Source organism: Meles meles, chromosome 17 (assembly GCF_922984935.1).
Source record: "Meles meles chromosome 17, mMelMel3.1 paternal haplotype, whole genome shotgun sequence".
Lineage (NCBI taxonomy): Eukaryota > Metazoa > Chordata > Mammalia > Carnivora > Mustelidae > Meles > Meles meles.
Genome location: NC_060082.1, coordinates 32,184,943 through 32,204,237, shown reverse-complemented (window position 1 = coordinate 32,204,237; position 19,295 = coordinate 32,184,943). Strand labels below are relative to the sequence as shown.

The following is a 19,295-nucleotide window of genomic DNA, read 5'->3' as shown; positions in this document are numbered from 1 at the left end:
TCTAGGGACAGAGCAGAATTGCCTTCCTGTGATTTTGAATTCCAGGGATTTGGTGTGAGAATAAAATGACTGCAGATTATTTTGTTTACACAGGAAGCTCATCTACATGATCCACTAAAAATTAATGCAAGGGGCCATTAAAGTGAAAAAGTAGCTTTCTAATATTTTTCATGAGTGTTTTCAAAGAAAGATAAAGATTTATTTTCTGACACTATACGGTGACCACAGCCAGGACTAGAGAAAAGTGATCTCCCTTGGGTTGTCTGCAGTCTGCACTTTGACTTCCTCCTTTTGGCCCAGTTCAGTCCAGACATTTCAACAGCTTGACTAAGCCTCATCACCATTTAGCTGCCAAGTTCAGTGGCTGCCAATATCACTAGTAGCTTTTTAAATACACCTGTTGCCAGCACTATGTTTGTGAGTCAAGAAGACTAGACATTTCTGGTCTATCCCAGTGGCTAGGATCATTTTCAAAGGAAAATTATTTTTAATATTACTTCACCATCCTTCATCGGGAGAACACTCCCTCCCCGCAAGCCCCCCCCCCCCCCCCCCCCCCCCCCAGCAAGCTTCTCTTCTTACAGACAAGTTGCATTTACCACGAACATGGTATGTAACATCTGGTCTGGTTTAGCCTATGGATAAAAGTGGTTTTAGTAATCAATTCTACATTTAATTTTTATTTTTAATTGTGTGGGGCCAATGAAGCTGTATGATTAATAAAATAGGAAGACTTGGTATAAGCTGACAGGCTCTCAGTGAAATAATCAAATATCACTTACAGCAAAATTAACCTGATAGTTAATGGTATGTATTGTGTAGTAATTAGGTATAAACACAGCTCATATAAAGGACTGTGATTAATGCACTGCATGGAGTCAAACAACATTTTTGGAGCAAGTTTGTCGGGAGATGAATAGAAAAGCAGTTAAAGCCAGCCTCTGTTCTAATGATGGCTGGGGCCAGAGGAGCCTCTTTGGCCAGATCGCTCTGTTTTTCCATGAACATTTGCTCCAGGCCAAGAGCCAGTGGCTGGGGCAACCCTCTCTTATCTCTACACAGGGTGATAAAAAGTCACAATGAGAAAGTGCAGTGGATTCAGTTCTGACAGTTTTAACAACCTTGAAAACACTTTCCTACGAGGCTGTAGCTTTGTAGTCTTTTAAGGTGAAAGAAGAGGGCACATACAGATGATTTCAATACTTTGGGTACCATAGAGCCACTAAGAGGGTATTGACTAGACAAAGTCTTTGTGGCTACTAGGGCTTTGTGAGCTAATTTTGATTTACTTGCCTATTAGTGTTCATAAAGTATATAAAACTTTTCCTCATACCAATGATAATATCTGGTCTATAGATGAATCTGAAGTTTATTTAAACTGGGATATTCTACTATCTATCAATCTGTCTACACTTTAAAAGGTGGTCCAAAAGATAGTAAAATATAAACACCCCCCCCAACCTTTAATCATACTTCCTGTACCATATCAGGTTGAAATGTCTTCACCCTGGGAATATCTGGTTATTTTTCCTGCAAGGTGTGCTTTTGTATGACTCAAGTGACATTGTTCTTATTTGATGGACTGATGTTAATTTGTTGTAATGTGACAGAATGATCTAGTTCGAATACCAACTTTATTGGCTTCATCTTTGCCTCCTTTCTTACCCCACATCCAATCCAATGGCAAATTTTAGAAATATATCTGGAATCTGACCATTCTTATTACTTCCGCTATATGCACAATGGTCTAAGTTATCAGTATGTTTTACCTGACCCTTAGAATAGTTTCCTCTTCTTGTTATTATTAACTTGCAATCTATTCTCCACAGTGTGGCTCTTGTATCCTAAATGGAGTCTGATTTGGTCACCCCTCCAATGACTCCACATTTCATTCAGAATAAATTCTAAAACTTAACAAGTTTCTACATTTGTCCCCTTCCTGTACCTCACCCCCTTTTCTGATCGCATCTGCTTGTGCTCTCCCTTTGTTCCCTGGATTTTAGCTACACTTATCTCTTGGCTATTCCCCACACATGCCAAGCTCACTTCCACTCAGGGTCTTTGCATTGCTGTTCCTTCTGTGTTGAACGCTTTACTCCTAGACAGACATATGGCTTATTTTCTGACTTCCTTCAGGTCTCTGCTCAAATGTCAGAGAGGCCTTCCCAGGTAAATATATTTCAAACAGCATGCTCCTTGTCCTGTTTCCTTATCCTGCTTTATTTTTGTATGAATCACCATCTGACATAGTATGCATTTACTGGCTTATGATGACGATTATTGCCTTTTCTAGTACAATGTAAGCTCCATCACAGCAAGGACTTTGTATCTTGGTAACCGTTGCACCTTCATTCCTTAGAATGGTGACTCGTACGTTTATTATTACTTCTTGAACCAAAGGAATCAACATCTCCTCTTGAGATCTTGACATTTTTTCTTCTTCTAAAAATAAACTTTCCAAATCTTAATTCCATAGCTGTAACTTCTTAAGTCTTTGAGCTATAATCTACTCATTCTTGGGTTGAATCCCTTTGGGGTAGGTAAGTCAAACTAGTGAAAGACCTAGGGGCAGTAACAACTACTTAATAAGTACTTATAAGCTAGGTTCTTGTATTTAAGCACCTTGCTTATCTCATTTAAGTCTAACCTTAGTCCCAGAGATGAGTATTATTACCATTCTTGTTTTATAGACAAAGAGACTGATACTTGGGAGAGGTGAAATAACTTGCTGCCCGGTCACAGAGTTAATCACTGAACAAAGATTCGGATGAAGGCGTGGTTGACTCCATACTGCCTCCTAGCCGTCATCTCCCGTAATGCGTGTCCAATTGTTCAAGTAATAAAATCTTTTGCAGTTCCTGTACTAGGGGTCTGGGATATCCATCCCGCCCCTCAGTGATTCCCAATACCAAACACCAAACAAAGTCGTTCACTTTTCAGAAATGTCCTAAAAGCCACTGTTCTCTATGCTAGGACTCTTACTTAAATGTAAGGTGTGCTTAGCGCGGGGGAAGTTGGCCGAAAGGAGGGGAATGGGGCTCAGAAGGCAGATCGACGCACCCCACCCCCTCGCTGGGTCTGACAACAGGGATCCGCACGCCGGAGGGGCCCCTCAGAGCAGCTTCGGCTCTATCGGGGAGGTGACGGGGCTCCCTGCGTTCGCACAGCGCTGTGTGGAGCCCCGCGGGCAGCCCCCGCGCGCGGTCGGCGGGACGGGCGGCTCGCGGCTCCCGGCGCGGGGAGGGGCCGGCGCCCGCCCCGCCCCTCTCCTCGGGGATGCCGGGATGTTTACACTCCTGACAGCGGCGGCCGGGGGAGGAGGAGCGGGAGTTGCGGGAGGATGGGCCGCCGCTAGGCTCGCTCTCGGGACGCGCCTCGCCGTGCGCAGGGTAGCGGCCCGCGCCTGCAGCGAGCGTCCGCGGGGGCGGCGCGGCGGGAGGTGGCGATCGGCTCCCGGCCTCGCAGCCACAGCCCCCGGCCCAGCGGGCCTTTCCGCGGCGCCGCCTGGCCGAGCCGCCCGCGCGCCCCGGGTCCCTCGCGGGCAGGAGATCGGAAAACTCCCAACTTCCTGGTGAGTGGCTGCCGGGGTCTCGGGCGCCGGGGTTGGGCCGCCCCGGCCGGGTGGGGCAGCCTGCGGGAGCCGGGCGGGGAGGGGAGGCCGGGAGGGCGCGGGGCGGCCTCCGGGATCCCCACGCCGGGGGAGGTGGGGCGGGGCGCGCCGCCCTCGAGCTGGGAGGGGGTTTCGGTCCGGTTCGTTGGTCGTGGCGGGAGCGGGCGGCAGGAACTTGGTGTCTGGCACTGGCTTTGGCGGCCCGAGGCCGCAGTGGGCGCCGCGGTAACTAAGAAACTCCGCGGCCACCGCGGCGGCGGCAACAGGTCTTTGGTTTCAGGACCCGAGGAACTTAGGCGAAGTCCCGCCTCCCACCCTCCGGCTGCTGCTCATTGGCGCCGTCGGTTATTTATCCGTCGCGGATTGGTCAGGTCCAGCTGTCAGGATTCGGCAGCTGCCAGACTTGAGAGGAGTGAAGTTCGCGGAGAGTGGGTGGTGGGAGCGGTGCAGTGAAGGGAGAAGCTGAAGTGGCTTGAGAAGTACAGGGAGGACGGCCTAACCTGTCGGAGAACGGGCTTTCTCGGGGCCCTGTCGGGATCAGCAAATGTGAGAGAGATTGCAATAGAGATGGTGATGCGATGGTGGCAATGGAAAGTAATTACTTTGAGAATTGAGGCCAAAGTCAGAGAGACGAAGGGGACCCACAAAAGAAAAACGAGAAGACCACATTGTCCTAGGTGTCAGGAAGCAACACAGCAACCTAGAGGATGGTACAGTAAGATCTGAAGAACTCTTGTTGCCTCTTTCCTGTGTAGCGCAGGCCTTGGGAGATGATGTGTCAAACACAGATCGTGCTCTCTTATAGCTGTAGTCCTTATTAGGGGTAAATACTAAAAATATACTTACTTGACAGTAGGTTCTCTCTCATCCTCCAGTAGTTCTGGTGACGGAACTGAAAGTCTGAAAACATCACAAAAACGAAGTGATTTTCCTCGACCACTGATCATAAGGACGCTGTTGAAAAAAATCGAATGCGTGTAATTCGTAGAGCGTTGTGTGCCCATCATGACTAGAACCTTTGTTTCTAATCCTTACTCTGAAGAGTTTGTAGTTTCCAGAAGTATGCACACGCCGTGTAGGCAGGAGCAGTGTGTCTTTGTCAGGTTGCTTTACAGGATAAAGTACAGCATGCACGTGTGATAAGTCTGTCCTGGGGCTTGAGCTGCTGCGGGTGTGGTCGAAGAGTGGCATAGTATTAGGGACAACCGGACAAAACACTGAAAACGGTGGACAGTTCAACAAGAGATTCAGTTAACCCTGTCATACCTTGTGGCAAGTCTTACTGCGTGGACACCGAGTATTCTTGGCTTTAGTACTTGGGGAAGGCCAGTGCACTTAAAACAGTGGACAGAAGACTTAAGCAGTTATCTCGTTGCCAGAGGAAGGAATCCTCTGCTACCCTCGGGAGATCCAGTCCACAGCTTGCTTCACTCCTAAAACCGTAGCATCTTTCCGTTTGGTCCTAGACTGGGAGCTTGCTTGGGTGGGGAAGAGATGTTGGAGGAGCTTTGAAAAATTGCCGCGTGGAGGAGTCCAACGGGCAGAGAATGGATGGGAACTTTGAGAAGAGGGCCCGCAAAATAAAAAGGAGAAGGAACCCCTATTGGACGCTGGCCGGTTTTTCTGGGGTGAGGAATCCCAGGACCCTCGGAGAGGAGCGGGCCTGAGATTCTGCTCTCAGCCGGGAGGCCCCGCCCTTTGCAGCACTGACGGCCTCCGCAGCCAATGAGCGGCGAGGACACTGCCGTTCTCTGCTCGGGAGGGCGGGTACTTCCTACCTCGGCCCTGGGCTCGGAGGAGGGAGAGAAAGTTCCTCTTCCAAGGATGTCTGCTGGTTGAGGGACTCTAGTGTGAGGGATGAGAAATAGATGCGTAAAAGTAAAGGGGTGGAGGTTCCAGTTTCTTCTGACTCCTCGTGCACGTCTCGTTTCATAAATGAGCTACATCTTGAACTCACTTCTACGTCTGAAGCTTTACAGTTGATAAGAAGCGAAGGTGGCCCTCAAATTAAATGTCCAGATGGACTGATGGGGTTTTACTCCAAAATTACCTTAAATGAAAACCAAGGAATGTCAGAATCTAAATTGTGAAGTTTTTCCACAATACTTGGGAGTCTTGCCACGGTTAAAAATCTTGATCAATTTCAAAAGTAAAGAGTGTAACTTGAGTGCGGATTTGTTCCATACTTGAAACGATTTCGGTTTATTTATGAAGATCATACCTGCAGCACCTTCCAGTCCCTTTCCCACTTACACATTTTCTTGGCTGGACAATTTCAAGAGCTCTTTTCCAGCCCAATAAAACAGCACTTACTCCAAGAATGAGGAAAGCACATCTGGTGTGATGGCAACATACTGGTGGAGGAGGGGAGATTTAAGGCCAGTATAATAACATACCCAAATCATAAAAATCAAAATTGTCGTTTTAAATGACCAGAAGTGAAGTTTTAGTTTGTGTAAGTATTTAACCTCATACTTCCCTCCCCTTTGTCTTCCTGGTGGTTACAATTGACAGTTTTGGGCTCTGATTTATCACCATAAGTTAGGTATTCTTTTTTTTTTTCTCATCTATTGTGCCTTTACTGAAATGTAGATTTCTTTTTTTCACTTAAAGATGTGGTCTGAGATATCATCAGAGAGTTTACTGAGTTTCTGGAAGCAAACTCTCTCATGTTTTAAAATGTATCTTTGTAATGTTACAAATGTAGCCACCATTGGGGTATTTGGACAGGAGAGAATAGTGATTACTTAAATGCAATTTTGGAAAAGAAGTTGCTTAATTAGATAATAAGTTGCAAAATTCCTTTCAGGTTTTGTTTTCTTTGATTTTTTTTTTTTAAATAGGCTTTGGTATTTAAAAAATTTGCAGTGTAGCTACAGTTGCACAAAGCTGCACTTTGCCCACATTCCTGGTTTCCTTCAATTAAAATATTTGTCCCTTTAGATATTTGCTCTAGTTAGTACAGTATGCATAAAACATGGCCGTATACTTTGAATAATACTTGAGGGTGTCTTGGAAATGACACATATAGTTATTGTTTGCTCTGAATTGCTTTATCAACAATGTATTGACAGTTCCATAAATATATAGCTAGATGTTTTAAGAAGTGTTTCTTCATACTTTTGATTGTTTCAGTTTACTTCCTCCTCCCCTCATTTTTGAAGGGAATATTGGTGAGTAACATTTAGTTATATGACTGTAATGAAATATATTTATTTGCAGGTTATAATGGCTACTTAGAATATTTAAATATATGTAAAATTAATGTAGAATGATTCACTCTTAGATTTATAAAACTTCTAAACTGCTGATTCCTCTTTTGGTAACTAATAGTTTGATTATCTCTGTATGATACATTATAGATCTATATAAAATATTTTTTCATTCTGATGAAAACACTGAACGAACCTATTTCATGGTTTTTAGTGAGCGGTGGGAATGAGAAGGACAGATGATCATGAAGCATTTCTTAATTTTCTTGTGCAGGAAAGCTTTTTTAAACTTTTGTCAAAATAACTGCTCTGCCATACCATTTATATAATGTGCTTACAATGAGCTGTTTTGTATTAGCTATCCAAGGTATTAATCAAAACAGTGTATAAATGAATGAAACTTATTTAATTGGTCTGTAAAAATTTAGAAATACATGTTTTCTGTTACTTCATGGAAGTAGACCTTTCTGTAAACCTTGCCATTGGTCTTCTGTTGATAATGAGTATAAGTAATTAAAGCTAGCTTTTTCACTCCAGGCTGCTTTTGTATAGAACAGGAGTTTGTAAAATTTCTAAAGGGCCAGCTAGTAAATAATTCTGGCTTTGTGAGCCATGTGATCTTTATAGTCATGGCCAGTACCTACCTGAACAGTTGGTCATGGCTGTGTTCCAATACAAACAGGTTGGAGGCCCACCCCAGCTCTAGAAGATAATACCAAAGATCTAAATATGATTTGGGGCCATTGATGCTTTACTTGATGTGGATTTTCCACAGCAGTATTTATAGCCTTTTTTGTTTCTTGAACTCAAAACCCTGAGATCAACACCTGAGCTGAGATCAAGAGTTGGAGGCTTAACCAGCCAAGGAACCTAGTACCTATGGCCTTTTTTGGTTTTAGACATTTTTGACAATCTCTTGATCTTTCCCAATCCCCTCAGAATAAGGGCCACTTATACCCCAATTTTGTGTTTCATTTCAGAGGCTTTGTAAATATATGAACTTCTTTTCGATTTATCTACCTTTTCAGGGTTTTCTACCATTCTTTGCTCCTTGGGGATCCCACACCCATCCTGTGACATTGAATGAATATGTAACTTTCCAGCTTCTTCCTTACTAAACAAAGATGAAATCTGATGTCATATATTTAATCTTTGCTTGATTGACAGATAACATTAATATAAATGTATTTTAGTGTGTTTCTTTAACTCATAGTTTTTCATTTTGAACCTACTGGAATGACCACCTTTGTTGCTTTTAGAAGGAGTTTTTGGCATGAGCGAGACGGTAGGCAGACTGTTTTTTTTTTTTTTTTTTAATGAAAAAATTGACTTAGTCTTTTCTAAAAGACCCCCCCCCCCCCCATTTTAAAAAAAGAAATACTGGAAAGGGCCTGTTTGTGGGAGGGCCAGCAGTCAGGGTGTGTGTAGCTTGGGGATGTGTGGGTACCTCCTCCCTTTGTTTGAAGAATTGGCTGTAGGCTGACCTGGGTGCAGCTACTGAGAAGCCTGAGAATGGAATGGAAAATGCAGCAGCTTTGACATCACTCGGTAGAGTTTCCTAGCCCTAGCCAGGAGTGGGTTCTGGGTGTGCCAGAATTTTCCTCTCTCAGCGGTCAGGTAGTGCCTAGGGCATTCAGAGCTACCAGGCTAGTTGCCACCAGCTACCGTGAGCCTCTTTATCAGACCCTGTGCACAAGTATCATTTTCTGTTTTACCATGAAAAACACTAAGCCCAGTTTTATCTCCTTAGTTGAGTTACTTGATTTGTTGGGACTGTAGTTTTCTCAGCTCAGATAAGATTGCATTGAGGAATAAATGAAAACATCTTTGTAAAAATAGGATAGTAGGCTCTAAGTGTTAGTTTCATTTCACCTCTTTCTGTTTTTAGACGTTCCGCACTAGGAAACGCATCTGCTGTTCTCAGTTTTTCTGGTGGCAGGCTCCGTTGCCCAGCCTGGGCCCAGCTGCCCATTCTGCCCGGGCCCAGCTTTATCTCGTCAGGCTCCTACCTAGCTCTCCTGCCATCTCTGCCTTCTTTACTTGAATTCCTCTTCCTCTTTACCTTGTGAGTTCCATATTCATAATTAAGTGGTTCCCATGTTTGAGTTCATGTTTTTATGTTTTTGGAGTATGGGAAGAAGGCATTAATTCTTGGTTCCTCAGGCAGGAAAAAGCACAAGAGGCTTGGTGGGGCCTTATATTTTGGACAGTAAAAAATGGGAGTTGCAAAAAAGATCCTTAAGTACTGATTAAAAATGGCAAAACTGAGAACATTCTTTCTAGTAGTCTTATAATTTGGCTTTTTAAAAAAATCTTTAGAATGTTTTCCTCATATTCTCACATATACCTGGCAGATTAATGTAATTTTTGTTGTGGTTTTAACCATAACGAAGCCACATATCCTCTATTATATCATGATTGGGAAAATTGCATAGATATGTTTAGAAAAGTTATTGTACTTGTAAAAGGTAAGGAATTGCAAATCTTCCATTGCCTTTTGTATCTAACAGGTGGACCATATAGTAGAATAATTTGATATGATTATGTACTGTCAAAAAGACACCCAGAACTGGAAAGTAGGTAATTTTTTTAGGCAAATGGCATGACTTTATCCAAACAATTTATTTCAGGCATGGTTTGTTATTTAACAAATACAATAAATTGAAAGATAGACAGGAAGAATGCTTATTGATGGCTTGAATTTATGGGAAAAAACTGAGTTTATTTTCAGTTTCTTATGGTGGCCTACAAATTAATTTCTATAATCTTTGGTGTTAGAACACACTAAGAATAGTATAGTGGCAGGGAACGTATTCAGTAAAAACTGGCATTTTTTAACATCTTCAACATGTATCTAAAATAGAGTTTTAATATAGTTTATACATTTGATAAGTGTTTTCGTTGTCGAATGGCATATTGTTTTCAACTCTGCTTTATCATTTTATGACCTTGAGTGTTTAAAATATGAGCTGCTGATAAAGAGTCGTATTTTATTAAACAGTTCTCTTGTTCCATAATCATTCTCTTTGTTTTTATAAAGGAACTTAATGCATTGTATTTAATAGTATTTGATGGTTGTGGGGCGTGGGGTACTTTGCTTCAGCAAAGTTTCCCAGTACCAGGCCACCAAGGGAGTTGCTGCCTCATTCTTGATCCTAAATCTGCCAGGTGAGAGTACACAGTCTCTATCTTGATGAAGACACAGCTACAATAAGGAAGATGCTGCTGTTTTAGCATCTCTAGAACCATACTCTGCCTGCCGTGGTCCAGGAAATGGATGCTATGGGCACTGGCTCTTAACACCTGTATTAGTTTCCTAGGGCTGCCCCAACAAAGTACCACAAATTGAGTGGCGTAATGCAACATAATTTGATTCTTTCATTGTTCCAAAGGCCAGAAATTAGAAATCAAGGTGTCCACATAGCCATGCTGTCTTTGAAGGCTCCAGGGAGAATGTATTCCATGCTCTCTCTTAGCTTCTGGTGTTGGCAGCATTCCTTGACGTTCCTTGGCTTTAGACATTTATCACTTCCGTTTCTGCTTCTGTCACATGACATTCTCTGTCTGTGTCTCTCCTCCTCTTTTAAGGTCAGCAGTCACTCTTGCACTTAAAGTTTAACAAGCTAAATCACTACTTTTTTTACCCAGATTCTTCAGCATGCAGATTACAGATTTCTGATCTTTTTGTTCTGAACAGAGTATTTTAGGATTGTGCAGAAATTACACCCAAGAGATAAAGGTGCCCAGGTTATCCTGTACATATGTAATCTCCAGTTAGTACTCTTTTTTAAAAAGATTTTATTCATTTGTTTTAGAGAGAGAGCGCACATGTGCACGTGAGTGGGGGGAGGGGCCGAGGGAAAAGGAGAGACTCTCAAGTAGACTCCCCGCTGAATGCAGAGCTTGCTGTGGGGGTGGATGCAGGACTCCATCTCATAACCCTGAGTTCATGACCTGAGTCGAAATCAAGAGTCGGCAGCTCAACCAACCGAACCCCGCAGGCGCCCCTGCAGTTGGTAGTCTGTTGCCACCACAGAACAGCTGTTCCAAACTCAAGTTTTCCATTTACCATTATCATCTTATAGTTTCCCTTAGGAGACGTAAGTGTATGATTCACTAAATCAGTTATTTTCAGAACCGAAAGGAAACTTATAAATTATCTAAACTGACCTTTTCATTTATTGTAAGAATACACGAAAACCCAAGGATGTAATTTGCTAACCCACACTCTGCTAGATTCCATAACAGTCAATATTGCCTTGTGTTACCTTTGTAATGTTTTTGATAGTAGGCACAGTGATTTCTTTTTTCCCCCACTTCTCCTGAATTAGAATCTTGCTCTGTTCATGGTACTTGCTCGATAAAGACTTGCTGGTGGAGTGATGACAGTGTACCTCCGATTGCCTACATCAGGGCCTTGATTTAAGTTGCAAGTGTTTGAGTACCTCATTGCACAGGGGTGAAGTATTTCTTTTCCCTCTAAAATGAAGAACAGTAGGGTGTGTTGCTGTAGCCTCACTATTTAATAGAATCCAAGTGGGACAAGAAATTTACCATTATGGAGGCCAATCCCAGGAAGGAGCGTTTATTTAGAGGCAGTTCATAGGATACTAACAGCCAGAAAGTTCATGAGTGGTTGTATGGTCAATATTTCATAAGTACACACTTCATTATATTAGACTTGTCATTTTGGTATATTGAAAATGACCTTTGTGCCCCCACTGCTTCTTGTGTCTCTGCCTGAAATGTTCTGCAGTGCCACTGACCAGTTTCTCCCTCTAATAGCTTCTCTTCTTGCTGTGATTCAGAGATCGTGATTGGCTCTGTCTCCTTTACTTCTATAGCCATAACCATCTCTTAGAAGTTGGTTCTCAATTTGTTTATGATATATGTTCCCTGTTTCAGTGAAAATTCTGCTTTACAAAGCAGAATGATTAGAGATTAATCACATGAATCCTAAAGGATTTATTCATGATTCCTTGGAAGAGTTATATCTGTTTATACATTGAAGATGATTTACAAAATGTGTACCGTTGTTCAAGAATATATGGGTGACTTTTTTGCTACCAGCAAGGTAAGTTGTATTTTCAAAGGATTTGTCCTATTACTGCACTGCTCAAAATGCAAAATGTGGCCCTCAAAATGTCTGTATCAGAGATTCTGATTTATTAAGTATGAGCATTGGCATTGAAAAACAAGTACCCTGGGGGTACCAGGCTGGATAGTCTGTAGAGCATGTGACCCTTGCTTTCAGGGTTGTCAGTTTGAGCCCCATGTTGGGTATAGAGATTGCTTAAAAATAAAATCTTTAAAAAAATAAAATGTAAACAACCGAGATGATTTTTATAATAAATACAGATTTGGAAAGCCACTGGTCTGTGATGGGAACCCACATTGAAATAAGTGCTACAGGTGATTCTAATGTAGGTGTTCCTCAGGACACACTAAGAAATGCCACGTGGTCTTTTAAAAAAATATTTTTTAATTAAAATACTGAGGAAGGCACATGTTGGGATAAGCACAGGGTGTTACATGCAACTAAAGAATCATTGAATACTCCAGCAAAAACTTATGATGTACTGTATGCTGGCTAACTGAATACAATAAAAAAATATTTATTTGTAATGAGAGACCATTCCTACTGCTAACATTTCTGGCCTGGGGTGTGCAGCCCTTTGGAGCAGTTTCTATCTAATAATTAGACTCTTCTTGCATGTGTAACCTGTGTCTCAGCTCAAACAGGGGATAGGTGTCATTGAAATGATGGTTATAAATCAATGAAAATCACTTAGATAAAGTACAAATATTTTATAAACAACAATTGAAGTAATAACAAATGAGAAAATTCCACTTCAAACAAGTAAAAGAAAATAATACCATTTAAGTATTAGTTTTTGTTCTGTCCCAACAAATGGTCCCTTGTTAATGTACTGCTTATAGTGCATGCTGTTCTCACCATTTTTGGCATTTCTACAGTATTTCTCTCAGCTAGGTGTGAAAGCTTACCACTTCTTACCTCTGAGATGGTTTGCTTTTTGCTTAAGGCTAAAAGCCCTTTGCCTGTACCTAGAGAGTTTGCCTCTAGTCACCATTACCTTGCTTCTACCTGTAGTTCTCAAATTTGTTTCTGGGCTTGGCTGCCCCAGGCTTTTATGTCTTGCATATCTGGCCATGTTGGAAAGTATTCAAGAACATCATGATGAGTAACCTGTTCCTTTTTCCATGACTGTCTTATTTCCACTGATAACAAGTGTCTGGTACATGACACTTGGGTCTAACTTCCCTCCTTGTCATTAGACACAGATCTCTGCATGCAAGTTATGTTCTTTATTCAAGAAAGCCTCCTTGGTCATTCATTCATTCATTCAAGTCCATTCATTCATTCAAATGCTTGGTCATTTAAAAATTACTTTCTATTGGTGTTTTTAACATGTTTTTCTTAATTTGGAGTTCATCAAATCAGTCCAGGCCCTTGTTGTTTTTGACCCCATTTCTACCCCCATCTTTTTTCACATAATAAGAAGAGGCAGCTTGATAAAGAAGGTAGTGAAGTCCTGGATTAAGTTCATTTTTATATCTTTTCAAATGCCAAGCACAGAGTCCAGCTCTTAGTGTGAACTAAATTAATGTTTATAGAACTCAGTTTAGGAGTTGAGTGTCTAGCCTAGAAGAGAGCATTGGTAATGTGTTGAATGGTTCAGATAATAAAATGGAGCCTGGACTGTAATGATGCCATGAGGATGTTGACGTAGTATATATTGGGACCCTTGTCCCAGTGTGTGGTCCCTGATGAGGTAGTGCTACTACCATTCCTAGGCCTTTTTTGTTGATGTGTTGTGTTATCATCTTTTGAATGTCAGTATTTCCACAGTAAGACATGAATGCCCATTTTTCTTTCTTTCTTTTTTTTTTTTTTTTTTTTGATGAACGTTGTGGGGGTATTTGCGTATGTTTTTCAGAAGATGATCCAGTATGTTGGACAGGGTTTAATGTTAAGCTTAGTTTCACAATGAGGTGAGGTTTCTCTGAAGGTGGAAGATTTACATGCCTGCAAGCTGAGGGACAGACCATTTGATCTCTGGGGATCTCCAGCATTTGTAAGATGAATGATTCTGTGATTCTGTTCACTTTATTTGTTCTTTAATGCTCTCCCCATTTTCCTACTGGGTTGTACCAATTCATTTATGCTTTTAAAAATATTTCAGTTTTTATTAATCACAGAATATGGGAGCACAGGAATGACCAAACACTGCATCCTGTTGCCTGGCTCTACATTAGAACCTCTGCTTTTAGCCTGACCCTGACCTATCTTTCTAGATTCACTTCTTTATACTCTTCTGTATTTTAGTCATGTTTGACCATTTTTTTTTTTTAGTTAAATTTTATACCCTTTATACCCTTTCTGGCTTCACTACTTTATCTTTATGCATTTCTCACTCCTTTTAATGCCTATTTTCTGTGCTTTAGCTATTCAATTTCGCTATATTAATATAATCTTCACCCTTTAAGGCTTTCCCCTAATATAGCGAATATAAAGACATCCTTCTGCTTCTTTGGGCCTTTAGTACCTATTGACTCTCCCTGTAGTTACTTGTCTTAGCTTCCTTCCTGGAATATAAGCTTCTGGAAGGTGTGAATCATGTCCTGTACATATTTGTGTTTCCTGCAGGGCCTGGGACCATCTTTGTCAGAACTAGCCATTCAGGGAATGACAGGTGATTGCCTCCCAGTGGTGATATGGGGCAGAAGGTCTGGGCAGATCCTAGAGTGAAAGAATGTCCAGAACAATTGAGCAGTTGGTTTCAGGGAAGTCTGTGATGACGGCCAGCTGCATGTCTCTGCAGGGCCCATAGGGTATGTATGAGGAACATCTTACCGTGTGATAGAGAAAGATTAATCAGTAAGTGGTAAGTGTCGGGATATTCAGAGATCTAGTTTGAGAGTCTGGGTTTGGTATCTGAATTTTGAATTTAAGTTCTGGAAGATCTCAGAATAGGATGACATGGGAACCAGGACTAGGAAAAATGGGTAGACATGAAGTTGGTAGAAACAAGAAGAGTTATGGAGTCAAGACGGGTAAGTTTGGCAGGTAGGTACAAGTTAGAGACCTGGGCAACAGGGAACAAATTGAAATTAGGACACGAGGTTAAAAGAGGACCAACAGTCAGATTAAATTGATTTGAGGCTGATTTATTAAACTGTATATTACATATCCTCACAGCTCTCTCCCTTAGAGGCAAGCCCATTCCTAGTTCCAGTTCAGTGGCCTGGCGAATCTCTCTGCCAAAAAAAAATGCTGACCATGTTGTGTTCACCAAATGAATCCCATTTTGATGTTCTGACAGTCCCCTCATGAGGAAAGCATTGAACTGAGTTAAATAAAGAAGTAACTAGGTTACTACTGGCAATTAGTCCCCTCTTAAGTATAACTACTGATTGGGAATTGATGAAGGTTATCCTTTGATTTGTGGCTATCAAATGCTGATCTAGAGAAAAAGGTGGTTCCACTTCAAATAGATATATTTTATTTAGTATCTTTTCGTTGCTTTCATTGCTGGAAGTTTAAAAGAACAATCACAATGTCAGTAACTATTTTAAAAAATTTAAGGTACTTACAAAAGGCCTGTGTCAGGTGGACCAAAGATACAGTGTATATTCGTGAATTAATGGAGAAGCACACAGTAAATGAATCTAGAAAAGATACCCAGATACTGTGCATTATGAAAGGCCCCACATATAATACTAAGAAGATTGGCCCCGTTCCTCTCCTTTAATATGATTGTAAAGAGTTATTTGTACCTTTATGTTTTCAAATTTTGATTGTAATAGCAATGAAAGCTATCGTGCTTTGATATCTTTTTACTGGTTTTTAGGTGATCATGTATCAGGAACTAGTATCAGAACTGAATCAAGATTATTATAAAGGCAGACATGAGGTAGATTTGTTAAAAAATGTGTTAAGAAAATGTGTTAAGGGATATATGAAAAAATTAAGTTTAGACTGGAAAATCCAGGCTTTGGTGGTAGTATAGTACGCTTTAAGTTTACCAAGAAAAAGTGTTATTTTGTTTTTTATAAACAGAGCCTACTGTAGTTTCTGCTTTCTTTTTTCCCCCTTTTGAAATTTAGTATTGGTTTAGATTTATTTATGTATTTATGTCCTTATTCAGTCTGTGTATGCTTTTTTTAAAATTTATTTTTTAATTTTTTTGAAGAACCACCCTCAATACCTTCTGCCCACTTCAAGGTTTTTTGTTGTTGTTTTGTTTTGTTTTGTTTATTGTTTTTTGTTTTTTCCTTGCTTAACATCCTTCACTTACTATCTTTGGAATAATTTCTAATCCCTTCGTCTCTTAAAAATGTGATTTGGGCCCTTGGCTCTTGGTGTCTGTTGCGTCAGACGCTCCTGTCTTACCGCGTTTCTTGTGGTTCCTTCCTTGCTCCCTACTTTAGTCAGGAATGTCCTGCCTCTTTTCTGCCTGGTTAGCTCCCACGCATTCTTGAGAACTCACTTCCCGTGCCTCCTCTGCAAAGCCTTGCTGACCTGACAGCCTGCTTAGGCATCTCTCTTGCCAGTTCTTGTAGCAGTTCCCTGGGGTGGTGTCTGTCAGAATACTTGCTTCCTTATGCTCTAAAAGTCCTTTCTTCTGTCTCTCCTGGGAATAACTTGAGGGATCCAAACTGCCTGAATCCTTTTTGTATTCCCAGCAGCTGTAAAAGATGGGTCGGTTGGGCTCAAAAGTGGACCCAGTGAATGGGTTGGAGTAGGTAAGAGAGAGGAGGAGTCTAGGAGGGCCCACAGTTTGGGCAGGGGGCCTGAAGTTCTAGCACCTTTTTCTCCCTAGCCCACTCACCCCCACCTTTCAGTAACTGTGGCTTTAACTGAAAAAGAATGAAATAAAGCAATTAGCAACTTCACTTAAGATATTTTATTTATGCCGTGGTATTTGTTGCCTCATTGAGGGTACTGCTTTATATAGATGGCTCTCACTAAGTGTGGAAAGGTATAGTCTTCCATTTTTATTGGCATATTTTCTAATTCTTTTGACTTTCTTTATAATCTTTAATAAGCAGTAAGTAGTACGATCAAACTTTGTCCCGGTATGGTTTTAGAAGCCTTCTCATGTATTCTATAAAATGTGTTTGCAGCTGGCCTTTGCATGTCATTTTAGTGTTAAGATAACCATATAGGTCCTCCCATGCAGAGTACCTACAAATCAAATGGCTATCAAATGGTATATACATTTCTTCTTGTTGGCTAGAGAAAGTGAGAGTTGAAGTACTCTACGATACAAGGGAATACAGTTTGCTTTAGTCATAGATCAAGTTGTCATAGTGCCTAATGCCGATGAAGAACAAAATAGAAATCTTAACTGGATTAACTTAAAATTCAAAGTCTTGTTGTTTAAGCAGAGAGTAGAGTAGAATAACGTGTTCAGTTCTCATTGACGCTACATTCATCAAAACTAGCCAAGTGTGGTGGGAGGAGGAGGCCTCTCATGTTGAGTTTGGGCTGTTTGTGGGATATACAAGTGACCCTATCTGGGCAATTGGTTATATGGAGCTCGAGCTCAACAGTGAAGTCTTGCCTGGTGTAGAGCTCTGGTGTCATCAGTATAGAGGGCAGTGGGTGATACGGGGTAGCAGGGAAGTCTGTTTAGAGAAGGTGTGTCAGAAGTCCTGTTCATCCTTGCTCACTTCAAAGAAGATAAATAAATACTCAACAAAATACTGAGAGAAGCTACAAGTTAACTCATGTGTTGCTGTCTGACTTTAAGTATATACTATGTAAGGTAAGGTGTTTTCTTGTGAAAACCCAAATAATGCCATTTGCATTCCTTAATAAAACTGTGCTTTTAAAGCTTCTTACTCTTTGCTGTCTTTCTAAGATTTTATGATTCTTTGGTTAGAGGATTGGATTTTCATAGATTCAGAAGGTTTCTGCAAATAAAATTTAGATATCAATTATATAGTACTATTTTAGTGTTTGTAAGTCTATAATCACTATTAACCTGATTTTTAATTTTTTTGTGAGTTATTTATATTTAAAGTCTGTCATATAAAATCCTAGATAGCTTCTGATGAACAAACATTATGTTTGTTATTCCTGTTGCTAATTTAAAATAACAATCCTGAGGCGTCTGGATGGCTCAGTAGGTTAAAGCCTCTGCCTTCGGCTCAGGTCATGGTCCCAGGGTCCTGGGATTGAGCCCCACATCGGGCTCTCTGCTCAGTGGGGATCCTGCTTCCGCCTCTTTCTCTGCCTGCCTCTCTGCCTACTTATGATCTCTGTCTGTCAAATAAATAAATGTAATATCTTAAAAAAAATGAAATAACAATCTTTATTCTTTGGATAGTATTTCCTTAAAATCATAGTTTCGCATAGTAAGTGTGCCAGAGAAAGTACATTTGTTTGTATATCTGTTTGTGTATGTCAACAGACAGACGGACACAGTTTGGCATGATTTCGTGGTCTGTGAAAAAGAGCAGGAGAGGGATTGCAGGATGGTGCAGGTCAGGATTGAAATAACTTGGCAGAGTTTGGTGAGAAAGTTTGCTTAGCAGCTGTCTTGGTTAACTTTGTATAATCCACTCAAAGACTTTCTCAGTTCTGTGATATCAAGAATAAAATAGCAGCAACTGCATTTAGTTTCTTAGAAGGCCGATTTTATTTTATTTTTTTAAAAAGATTTTATTTATTTATTTGACAGAGAGAAGGAGAGAGAGAGAGCGCGAGCACAAGCAGGGGTAGCGGCAGGCAAAGGGGGAGAAGGAGAAGCAGGGTCCCCAAGGAGCATGGAGTCCAATGTCCCGTGATTCTGGGATCATGACCTGAGTGGAAGCAGATGCTTAACCAACTGAGCCACCCATGTGCCCCATGAGGCCAATTTTAAATTATAAAATATAATCATGATTTACCTTATAAGTAAATACATTGAAAAATATTTTTATTAAAGTTAGGAAAGTTTTGTGTAACCTATGAGTAAATGGCTTTTACATACTTGCTTTTTCTCCTCCTTTCTTAATTTTCTCTTAACTTGCTTTGCGTTGGAAGTCTCTGCACAGTAAAAAAGAGATGAAGAAAATCGAGAGATACAGTTGTTCTGCTTTCTTTCTTTCTGAGTGGAGAGGAGAGTGGGCAGGAAGAGGGAAAAGGCAGTTTTCCCAGAAGCAAAGTAACACACTAGCTTTGTTTTTTAAACACTGATTATGTCCTACTAACCTAATTATCCATTAGACAGACTCTGTCTTTAATGACTAAGTCAGATCTCAAGAACGCTTTGAGTGTCTGGGAGAGGGTTGAGTGAAAACGTTCACTGGACCTGCGTTAGGGTCATTTTTTACTACTTAGTTCTAGGTGTCAGTTTACTTGTTTAGTTTTTAGGACAATCAAAAGAAATAATTGATAAATCTTTTTAAAACTATTATGGTTACTATAAACTGTAGTATATAAAGAGGATTTTGGAAATTCA

General features: G+C 40.9%; 1 protein-coding gene across 2 annotated transcripts in view; it reads left to right on the top strand.

Moving 5' to 3' along the window:
* The first annotated feature begins 3,439 nt into the window (after positions 1-3,439).
* The window catches only part of NEK7 (NIMA related kinase 7), a 156,618-nt gene continuing 140,762 nt past the window's right edge, over positions 3,440-19,295 (top strand). For both annotated transcript variants that reach the window (XM_045982741.1, XM_045982740.1), the window contains exon 1: positions 3,440-3,571. The gene's annotated coding sequence lies outside the window, so the exon portion shown is untranslated. The remainder of the gene's footprint in view (positions 3,572-19,295) is intronic.